Source organism: Palaemon carinicauda, chromosome 6 (genome assembly GCF_036898095.1).
Source record: "Palaemon carinicauda isolate YSFRI2023 chromosome 6, ASM3689809v2, whole genome shotgun sequence".
In the NCBI taxonomy this organism is placed as follows: Eukaryota; Metazoa; Arthropoda; class Malacostraca; order Decapoda; family Palaemonidae; genus Palaemon; species Palaemon carinicauda.
The window spans coordinates 48839445-48851944 of record NC_090730.1 but is presented as its reverse complement, the minus strand read 5'-3'; positions in this window follow the sequence as shown (position 1 = coordinate 48851944).

Here is a 12500-nt window from a genome sequence, read left to right as displayed (position 1 = left end):
AAAAAAATTCTAAGTCCTCCTCTACTATATATATATATACATACATATGTATACATATATATGGAAGCATAAAATCAATGATTATAATATTCTCTCTCTCTCTCTCTCTCTCTCTCTCTCTCTCTCTCTCTCTCTCTCTCTCTCTCTCTCTCTCTCTCTAGTCTTAAGTGGCAAAAATAGGCTTATTTTTTGGTGAACTAGTGAACCTCTGTTTGCTCTACAGGCCTGCTTATTTATTTAATTTCTTATGGCTGGATTTTATTCTCTGTTGGCATATTATTTTGTAAGTTTTTATTAAAAGTGAAAATATATCGAGGTAAACTCTGTTGAGAAGCAGATTAGTAATGTTCATCAAGATCTACACTATGCACATACTTTTCTACAAAATAAAATCTGAAACATTCTATCAGTAGAGCAAAGTTAATCATACTGTCTCACATATAATAACTTATTATCACTATTAATCTCAAAGAAATCATGTTGACAGGACGATGAAATTTTCATCTGATTCATGAAATCCAAATCCAAAAAATATCCCCCCCCTCTCTCTCTCTCTCTCTCTCTCTCTCTCTCTCTCTCTCTCTCTCTCTCTCTCTCTCTCTCTCTCTCTCTCTGTGTACATATATAAAATATACCCAAAACCAAACTCAACTAAAAAGCCCTCTCTCTTTCTCCGTCGAAAACAGCATTTAAGTATCAGTAATCAAATCTTATACTTATGTAGTAGCCATCTTCAAAAAAAAAAAAAAAAAAAAAAAAATTCTAAGTCCTCCTCTACTATTCCGTCAGCAAAGGTTTGGTGTGTCAGTAAAGGAGGCAGAATATCAAAGCAATTATAAACTGTAATTCTAAGCATACATCTTAAGTTTGCTGTGTGACAAACTTAATCACTGACTTGATACAGGGGTTAAGAAACCCGACTGAAGAAGAAAGACTGAAACAGACTGAGCGAGATATAGGATTTCATCATCTATTCAACTACAAAGTAGACAGCTGTTAATGAGAAGTTTGTTGTTCAAACAGCTTAAGAGGAAAGGTAGATATGAAGGACTCATCTTGTAAAACTACGTGCTAAGAATATACTAGTTGATGATAGCAAGTCAACTTTATCTTTTTCAGGAATTATATCACAAAAGCAGTACAAAGATGATTTGGGAAAATTAAAAGTTTAATATGCAATTTATTGTTAAATATTAATACTTGTCCCTTTGGTAAAATGTACATTGAGTGTTTATACTAATTATCGTGTAAGAAGTCCGTAGTTCTAAATGATCCCTGATTATAGTCTTCATCTTTTGATCACATGCATGTTCTTATTTATTCCTTATTAAAGATTGTTGAGAAATTCTGAAATAAAAAGAATATCTTATGAGTTGTAAATTTGTTTTCAAATGTTTTCTAAAGTTTTCGTCATGTTCAAATCTTCAGTTATAAGCAAATTCAGAAAAATGAAAACAATAGTTGGTTCTTACCTAACTAGATACACGTAGCTATGAAACATACATAAATGTTGCAAAACAATAGCATTGTTGATCTTAGCTGCCCTTAACTTTCTCGTTACCAGCTGCATATTTGAAAAAGACTTCATTATCTTCCACAATTAAAATACCATCGTGGGTATAGCTACATGAATGCATTATCTAAAAAATTAGATATTAGAGAAAAAAATATGTATATATATATATATATATATATATATATATATATATATATATATATATGTATATACATATGTATGTACAGTATATGCGCGTATATATATATATATATATATATATATATATATATATATATATATATATATATGTGTGTGTGTGTTTGTGTGTGTGTGTGTGTGTGTGTATACTTTATATACAGAGAGAGAGAGAGAGAGAGAGAGAGAGAGAGAGAGAGAGAGAGAGAGAGAGAGAGAGAGAGAGATCTATTGTATACAATCAATACATATATTCTAGGCAGTAGATTGGCCAAGGCACCAGCCACCAGTTGAGATACTACAGCTAGAGAGTCATTGGATCCTTTAACTGGCCATATAGTACTGCAGTGGATACCTCTCTCTATTATTATAAATATTATTATTATTATTATTATTATTATTGTTATTATTATTATTATTATCATTATTATTATTATTATTATTACTAGCCAAGCTACAACCCAAGTTGGAAAAGCAAGATGCTATAAGCCCAAGGGCTCTAATAGGGAAAAATAGCCAGTGAGAGAAGGAAATAAGGAAATAAATAAATGATGAGAACAAATTAACAATAAATCTATCTAAAACAGTAACATCAAAACAGATATGTCCTATATAAACTATTAACAACACCAAAAACATATATGTCATATATAATCTATAAGAAGACTCATGTCAGCCTTGTCACCATAAACAATATTTGCTCCAACTTTGAACTTTGTAAGTTCTACTAATTCAACTACCCTATCAGGAAGATCATTCCACAACTTGATAACAGCTGGAATAAAACTTCTAGAATACTATGTAGTATTGAACCTTATGATGGAGAAGGCCTGGCTATTACAATTAACTGCCTGCCTAGTATTATGAACAGGATAGAATTGTCCAGGGAGATCTGAATGTAAGGATGGTCAGAGTTATGAAAAATTCTTATGCAACGTGCATAATGAACTAATTGAACGACGGTGCCAAAGATTAATATCTAGATCAGGAATAAGAAATTTAATAGACCGTAAGTTTCTGTCCAACAAATTAAGATGAGAATCAGCAGCTGAAGACCAGACACAGGAATAATACTCAAAACAAGGTAGAATGAAAGAATTAAAGCACTTCTTCAGAAAGATTGATCACCGAAAATCTTGAAAGACTTTTTCAATAATCCAATTTTTGAGCAATTGAAAAAGACAGATCTAATGTGTTTCTCAAAAGTAAATTTGCTGTCGAGAATCACACCTAAGATTTTTAAGGATGGTCAGAGTTATGAAAAATTCTTATGCAACATGCATAATGAACTAATTGAACGACGGTGCCAAAGATTAATATCTAGATCAGGAATAAGAAATTTAATAGACCGTAAGTTTCTGTCCAACAAATTAAGATGAGAATCAGCAGCTGAAGACCAGACACAGGAATAATACTCAAAACAAGGTTGAATGAAAGAATTAAAGCACTTCTTCAGAAAAGATTGATCACCGAAAATCTTGAAAGACTTTCTCAATAATCCAATTTTTTGAGCAATTGAAAAAGACAGATCTAATGTGTTTCTCAAAAGTAAATTTGCTGTCGAGAATCACACCTAAGATTTTAAATGAGTCATTCAAATTTAAAGAAACATTATCGATACTGAGGTCCGGATGCTGAGGAGCCACCGTCCTTGACCTACTTACAATCATACTTTGAGTTTTGTTAGGATTCGGACTTCATACCCCATAATTTGCACCATGCACTAATTTTAGCTAAGTCTCTATTAAGGATTCACCAACCCCAGATCTACATTCTGGGGATGGAATTGATGCAAAGAGAGTAGCATCATCTGCATATGCAACAAGCTGGTTTTCTAGGCCAAAACACATGTCCTGTGTATATAGTATGAAGAGTAATGGGCCAAGAACACTACCCTGTGGAACACCGGATATCACATTCCTATACTCACTATGGTGCCCATCAACAACAACTCTCTGAGATCTATTGCTTAAAAAATCTATAATAATGCTAAGAAACGACCCACCCACTCCCAACTGTTTGAGTTTGAAAATAAGGGCCTCATGATTAACACGGTCAAAGGCAACACTAAAATCAAGGCCAATCATACGAACTTCCTGACCACAATCAAGGGATTTCTGTACAGCATTGAAGATTGTAAGAACGGCATCACATGCTCCAAAACCTTTACGAAAACCAAATTGCAGCTCATTTTGTCTCTACCTGTACATACACCAGATAGTCTCACCGGTTCTTCCCATATTTTCCTCTGTCTTCATACACCTAACAACACTGAGATTACTAAAACAATTTTTCTTTACTCAAGGGGTTAACTTCTGCAATATAATTTTTAAGTGGCTACCTTCCTCTTTGTAATCGTAGAAGGGACTCTAACTATGGTAAGCATCTCTCCTATGAAATGGACATTTCAAAATCAAGTCATTCTTCTTTAGCAAAGCCCCTCCAACATCTGCAAAAACATAACAGACACCTTACACATCTACACATGTCAACCAAACCACGCCAAGACTCTTCGCTGTTGGGATGAAAGACGCTGGTGACTGATCCAATACATGAACATACGCAACCGGGGTCTAAGCGATGTCAGGCACTGCAGTCGATCGGGACTACGGTGTACCCTCAAAGCCAAAGAAAAGTTTTTTTAAAAGAAGGCAACCGTGCTTACCCCATAAGAAATGAAAAAACGCACGTTAATAGAAGGTGAAGATCCGAAGTCTTGGGTAGTGCCATAGCCTCTGTACCATCGCTTTCCGCTGTCTTGGACTAAAGTTCTCTTCCTTGATGGTACACTCAGGCAGGCTGTTCTTTCTTATTTCTCTTCCGTTAGTGTTTTTTTTATATATAGTTTATCTATGAGACATCTAATTTAGTGTCTTTTCTGTTCTTGAAAATATTTTATTTTGATTGTTTACTACCTCTCTTGGATTTTGTTTATTTTCTTATTTCCTTCCCTTACTGAGCTATTTTTTCCTGTTGGAGCCCTTGTGCTTATAACATCTTGTTTTTTCAACTATATTATGGTTTAACATGTAATAATAATAATAATAATAATAATAATAATAATAATAATAATAATAATGTGTACATATTTACATACAAACATGTACACATACATATTTATATATATATATATATATATATATATATATATATATATATATATATATATATATATATGTATATATATATATATATATATATATATATATATATATATATATATATATATATATATATGTGTGTGTGTGTGTGTAAATATATATATATATATATATATATATATATATAATATATATATATATATACATACATATATATATATATATATATATATATATATATATATATATATATATATATGTGTGTGTGTGTGTGTGTGTATGTGTGTGCATATTTTTGTATGCATTTATTTCTCTTGGTGTGTGGACATTTAGGCAAGTGTGCAATAGTTTGTAAGCATGTATAGTTTCCAGTTAAATCACTAATAAGATATGGCAAGTACTTCAATTTAGTCACGTTATACCATTAATCACAGGAGACCTCCCCCACCTAGATATCTTCAATCATCTTTAAAGTGACAAGTGATCTCCGTCAAGACTATCCACTTCAACTTAACTGGTTTAGCGGAGGGATTAAACTCGGGTCTCCAGCACCTCAAAGTTGAAAGCTACGAGTCAGCTGCACACAACTCTAAGCACAAAAAATACATATCACATCAAAGTCTACATAGTAAAAGATGCCATGGTGAAATTATTAACTTGAAAATAAAGAAAATAATTCAAAAAAATAGGACGGACAAATTATGTATTAAGTCACTCTAATAATAGCAATGTATCATAGACTTTCAGTCGCTAATGTTTAACCCTTTTCGCATGAACAATAAAGAATATTTTGAAGAACAAAATCATACCTGGCAGGATTTCAGATAGTTCTGTTGTTTCATGTATTTTCCAAATAGTTAAAAAAATTGAAATCTTTATCTGAAATACTTAATTCAATAGCTTAGGGCTCAAAGGCATCTAAAAAAATTATTTTTTTTCCAAACTTCATTGGTCATATGTCAATGAGTTCCAGTGCAACAGAAATTTCATGATATGAGGCGTGCCTTGTAAATATAAATGGATCATATCAATAAACTAAAAGTATTCTATCCCAGAATATAACAGAAATGTTTACTTAAAAAAATCGAACCCTTTAAACTTGAATTTTCTGCATCCACATATTAATACAAAAATATTGTATCATGTGTTTGATTTGCAAATTCTGTTATATTTAGCCTGTTTGTTAAGAAGTAAAACAAAATGAAAAATGATAGGCTACTTCATCTTAAATTCGATGTAGTTAACCAGTAATTCGATTGTCAGTGTATATTAGTAACTACATATTTTTTTATCTTATCTTTTTTCTAGTCAGTGCATTATGAATTTTCAAGGCAGTCTAATATATAATGTGATCAATCAAAACATAGGACGTAATGTTGAACTATATATTGGATGCTAAATTTCAGGAATTACACTTAATTCATATGATTAACATTAAAACTTTCCCATTAATATTTTTAACAGAAAGGAAGAAATATATGAGACAAATCTACGCTCAGATGAAATCAATTTAAAGTCAACAAATATCTTCAACTAAGAAATTTTAACTCTAATTTCTAAAAATTGGGCATTTTTATTGATTTAAGAAATATAAATTTCAAATTCTCTCTCTCTCTCTCTCTCTCTCTCTCTCTCTCTCTCTCTCTCTCTCTCTCTCTCTCTCTCTCTCTCTCTCTCTCTCTCGTACATCATCAAAGTCAATCAATGAATTGCAAGGAATTTGATTATAGATGCTGTAATTCTCGACACAAGTTCTAAAGCCCGCCATATTGACCAACTTAATGCAAATCAAGGAAGGTAACTAAGGAGGGTAAAACGACCGAGGGTGACGGCAGGAGTTAGCTCAGAATCAGCCGTCTTCGTCGGCAGCAGACTAACTCTCTTCAATAAGTTATTTGATGATCAAACGACGTGGAAGGATTAACAAGTATGAGGGACGCCTCTAAGTGTAGAACCGCTTGTATCTCAATCAAACGACAGAATTAGCTTTATGGACAAGTGCTCATTGGTTCATTGCGATGATATCGGCCATAATAATTTACACGGATAAACTCTACGCGTATCGTACAATGTCACTGGTTTTAATAGAACTTGTCGATCTCAAGTTTCATAGGGATTACTCGAAAAGAGTATGCGAGCCTTTTGATCCATTTTCTAAGATTTTATAGTAGATTTTCGGATTGTAGAAAAAAAAGACAGCTTACATTTCACGCCACTGTGTATTAGAAGCAACTATTAGAGGCTGAATATTAACATGCAATCAGTTAAATATTAACATTCAATCAGTGAAAGGTAGTCTCGTTTTTGTACTCGATTTTAGCTTCCTGTACTGTTATATTATTGGAATTTTAAATATAGATTATATGTCTAACAATGTTTTTTAATTACAATAATAATTCGTTTGTAGTATGATTAAGTACGATAACTGGGCCATCTCAGGATATCGTGATATACCTATTTAATTTTAGTTGATATATATAAACTGACGAAATAATCAATAGGTTTTGTTTATATAATATCCCGTGATAAACATACAAAAATTCTTTTGCTCAGCTGCTGTCTTCTCAAGAGAAAAACCTCCTCAGCACATACTTCCCGATTTTTAAAAGGTCTGGTGCCAATAGTGCTGAGAGGACGCCTCTGTGAAACACCAACAGTTCCATTTTCTTTTCCCCTTGCCATTTCTGCTCCTCACATTTGAACGACAAAATGTCAACTGTAGACCTGGAGATAAAATGGAAATCAAGATTAAAGAAGTGACTCAGTCAAAAACGAATAGATAAAGAATTGACAAAATGATAAGAAATGTAATAAAAAAAAAATAATGCACTAAATGGGATACAATACAAAAATGATTAAGATTTATATACAAGAAATAAACTTAATATGCGAAACATAAACTTACCATTATTGAATTTTTTAATGAATTATCTTTTTAGTGCCAGTTTTCTATTTTTTTATATTTCTTTAAGAAGGATGGCAGACATAATAAAATGTAAAAGGAACATTGCTAACATTTATACTATCAGGAATGTTAACCGTTAAATATCTATTAGCTCACTGTTGAGCCACTAGCGGCTCAAAATTTATTGCCCTTTGAACTTTCCACTTCCGCATAAATTATCTTAATTAATAATTTTTTACATATGCAGATTTATTCAAATAAAAGAAAAGGGGATTTATGCAAAGTGAAAACTGAATTAAAAAACATATAAGAGAAAATATCTCTTTATTCGTTATGGTATTTCCATTTTCCAATTTAATGATCACATTCAGATTCGGTGTCTAGTTACTTGAAAATGAAGGTGGTATAATTTCGCTGTCATAAAACTAACATCCATTAATTATATTGAGCAGAAGAATCAGATGTTTTCAGTGATAGTTTTATTAAGTAATTCTATTAACTATTTCGTTGAAGTTTGTTGTCTGTTTATGTATGATACAATATAAAAGTTTTGAATAAGCCACGTGATTTTCCATATAATAAATTCAAGCACATTAAGACGATCTCTCTCTCTCTCTCTCTCTCTCTCTCTCTCTCTCTCTCTCTCTCTCTCTCTCTCTCTCTCTCTCTCTCTCCACACATACATGCACTCAAATAAAATAGTTTTTTTTTCCTCTTTTTTTTAATAGATGATTCATGAGCCAAAGGCAAAACCAAGCATGATAGCCTATAAAATTGTATATGTTTATTTTTTTTTAAACAAATACATAAATCTATACATACATACATGAAACATGCACACACATACATACACACACACACACACACACACACACATATATATATATATATATATATATATATATATATATATATATATATATATATATATATATATATATATTTATATATATATATATATATATATATTACGGTTTTTGCAAAATTGGTTAATGTTTTACAAATAAACCTAAATTCTGGTATTCATGAAAGATAACCTTAATTGTTTAGTGACTTTGCAGAAAACGCTTAAAAAGCATAATTTGCCAAAAAAAATGTCACTTTATAAAGATGCATAATAGCATTGTTATTAGCAAAGTCCCCCATATTTAGAATGTGATTTTAAAAATTACATAATCTCAAATTTAGACCTTCAACTATTTCTTCTCTTAGATAAGTGACCGAACATGTGCTTCTTTACCTTGAGGTGTAATTTCGGCGTTACAAGAAAAAATGCCCAACCTGTTAGACCGAAGTTACATTATTTTTTCATTAGCTCAGGAGGGCAAAAGATCATCTCCAAAAATACCATCTCTTTCTGGCTTCATGAGGCCATTAATAGTTGTACCTTCAGAACAAGGTGAACCGTAGGGATTGGCACAGGCACGAACAAGATCAGGGAAGTGGGAACAACTCAAGCCTTTTGGGAGTACTTGTCAGTGAGTAAAGTATTGTAGGACGGTTTCTGGAGAAGTCACACAATCTTCACAGCCCACTACTTACGGAAATGCACCCCCTGTCACTGTGTACCTTTACTGTTACACCTGTCGTTGCTACTAAACAGGTAGTAGAGCCAAACAGACTTCCCCACTGGACGAGTGCGGAAGTATCTAAAACGGAATGTGTCATTAGTCTAGGTTGCGAATGATGATGAGTGGCCTTTACAGGCGGCTGGTGATGGCAGTTACTGCTCCAGGAGGTATGTTTTGAGGACTTCGTACACTATTGGGGTGTCTCCATGTTCATAAAGCCAATCAGATATTTCCGGGAAAGTATCCTCAAGAATTGCCACAAGGGCATAGTCGTCTTTGGTGCATAAAAGATTCACGCTCTTGATGCGGAACTGGTCATGGGCCCGCTGGAACCAGTGGAATGTCTCCGTACTGCCGAGGGGAGGTAGTTTCATAGGTATAGCGTTGATACGAGAGTTACATTGGGAGGGTGGCATTATTAAACAGTAATACACAGCAGTCAGGAGAAAGGCAGGAGAGAGCTGGTACTCCGGTGTCACCAATGTGCAAGTGTGATGTTAGGATATAAATGAAAGGCGATATGAATGCAGCTAACCTTTATTAAACAGATATCTCGCTAATATACCAGGACATGTGAGCAAGAATGTCACACATATTCAAACAATATAAAACAGCTGGCAGGGAAGAGCTAGTGATAAGGCAAAAAAAAAAAAAAGTAAAGTTAGCGTACGAGCATGTATGAAACACGTGGGGTACAAAAAAAATAAACGATACAAAGTAAACAGACATGTATCGTCATAAAAGATTCTAATCTCATATACAGTACAAAATATGAGGAATTATATCCTATCTTAATTTATACAGGATTTATTACTTTATAATATATACTACGACAATTATAACTACACATTAAATAAATAAATAACAGTCTCCTCCCCCTTGACTTGACATTGTACAAAACATTACTAATCTTATGCCTCAGGTGGCTTCCCTCTTTTTATCCTTCATTTTGAACTTTTGCATTAGGAGAATCTGAATCTATTTTATGTTTGAATATCTTGGTACTTAGTCAACATATCGTTTTACAATATTTCCACCAACTTGGGCACCATAAGGTAAATTTCCTATGGATATAGCAATCTCTACTGTAACCCACTTCTCTCAGGTTTGGTATGATCTTCCCATGACATTAGAAATAATGAAAATATGTCTTACTTTTGGAAGATTTTCCACTTGTTTATAATCTGTCTCTTCTAATTTTCTTTGCAATCTTCATACATCATATCTCCTCATCAACAAATTTGATGGTGTCATACCTTTTGTGCTCTGCTCCGTTGTTCTATATGTCAATAAGAATTTTGGTACATAATAAAAAATATATTACTCAAATTTGCTTTTCTACACCTCATGTTTTGCGTAAAAGTTTGAACAAATATTTGAACTTCTCATTCGAAAGGATGATATGTTGCTGGAAATGTTTGCTCAATAATGTTTACATTACAAAACTCTCCAAACTCTTGTGAGGTGAACGGTGAAACATTATCTGTTACAATTATTTCTGGAGTACCATGTGTTACAAAAATTTACGTTAATGCTTTTACATTTGCATATGTAGTTTTTGTTTGCATTTAAATTACTTCTTGACATTTACTGCAAGCTTTCACCTCTATCAAGAATAAATAACGTAAATAAGGGCCTGCAAAATCTGTTTTGTTTTGTTGCATAACAATTCTTACAATTTCTAGCAAACAATTGAATATCTATATCTACACATGACTACCAGACAGAAGTCCTTGCAATAGACTTTGATCTGACAATGCCTTGGTGATCGGTATGTATTTCATATAAAAAAAAATTCCTTAGTAAAATAAGAATAACATCTCTTGATCCTTTTATGATACAACCATGTGTTACACTTACCTTATCTTAAATGTCTTTATAGGATTTACAACTTTCTCTCTGTGTGCATAAGTTCCTTCCTGTGATTCAATTCTTCAACACTGTGAGATTTTTTGGTCTTTCTTAGTAAATTTATCACTATTCTTTGCTTTAATGTGTACATTGTACATTGATACTGATAGACTGTAGCTACTAATGTAGGTAAAACTGATTTTGGACCCAATATAGCCAATTAAAAATTTTTGCAACTATTGTTAACTGATTCCTACCATAAACATGTATATGGAGTTTTTTAATTCCATACACTAAGGCTATATCTTCCTTTTCAATTTTAGAGCAATTCCTATTTGATTTGCTCAATGCTCTAGAAGCGAATGCAATAGTTTTTTTTTTTTTTTTTCTCCATCTAGCATTACATGAGATAACAATGTTTGATGCATCACATACCAATTTATCTGGTAAATCCATTGGATAATGTAAGTGATGATATTTCCTGTTTGATATTTTCAAAAGATCCCTGACAATCTTTTGTCCAATTCCACACTACACCAATGATATTTTATTCTTAAGGGGCAATATACGCAACTACAAAGGTGGGCTTAAGCTTACGAAATTCAACATTCTGGCTTCTTTTTACTGTCTTTAGTGAAAATTGGTGAGAATTGGTCTGGCACCAAACAGTACAATCAGATTGTGTGTAGCCCACAATCTCTGCTTCTTCGCCGTCAAAGACTGACGGATAAAGCTGTGAAAACTGGATCTAGAGCTAGGGTTTTCAGATTCTAAGGCTGAGGAAACGAAAAAAAAAAATACCAAAGGGAGAATAATAATTCAATACTTTTAGCGGTCAAGGATCGTTAAATAAGATTAGATAATTATTTCACAAAATGGTCGGCTGAAAACCACAGCCCTTTTTTAAAAATATATATAGCAAGTCCTTTATGCACACATTTGGAATATATTCAGCTAATTCCTTTATAAAAAGTGTGATTCATTAAAAAAATAGTTGTCTCTGACTTTTTTCTTAACTCTGTTCTATTGTACAGTTGCTCTAAAATTCAAGTTTTTCCTGTTCTCTTTCCAAATTGATTAAACGTTTTTGAAGATCCTTTCTTAATTTGCTTTCTAATATCCGGTTTATTTTTTTTATCTACAGTTATCATTAATGTCTCTGTTGTGTACTTTCTCTCTCTTTTTTTTAAATTATTCGGTAGTTCGTCATTTTCTTTTTTCTCATATTATCTATATTTGTATTAGCTACATGAAGATAACATACAGTAATATTAATAACATTAGTATTATTATTGGAACACAATTGAATGAATCATTGCTTTCTATGTATTATATAACTATATTACGATACCTTACAATAATGATACTACAAAAAAAAA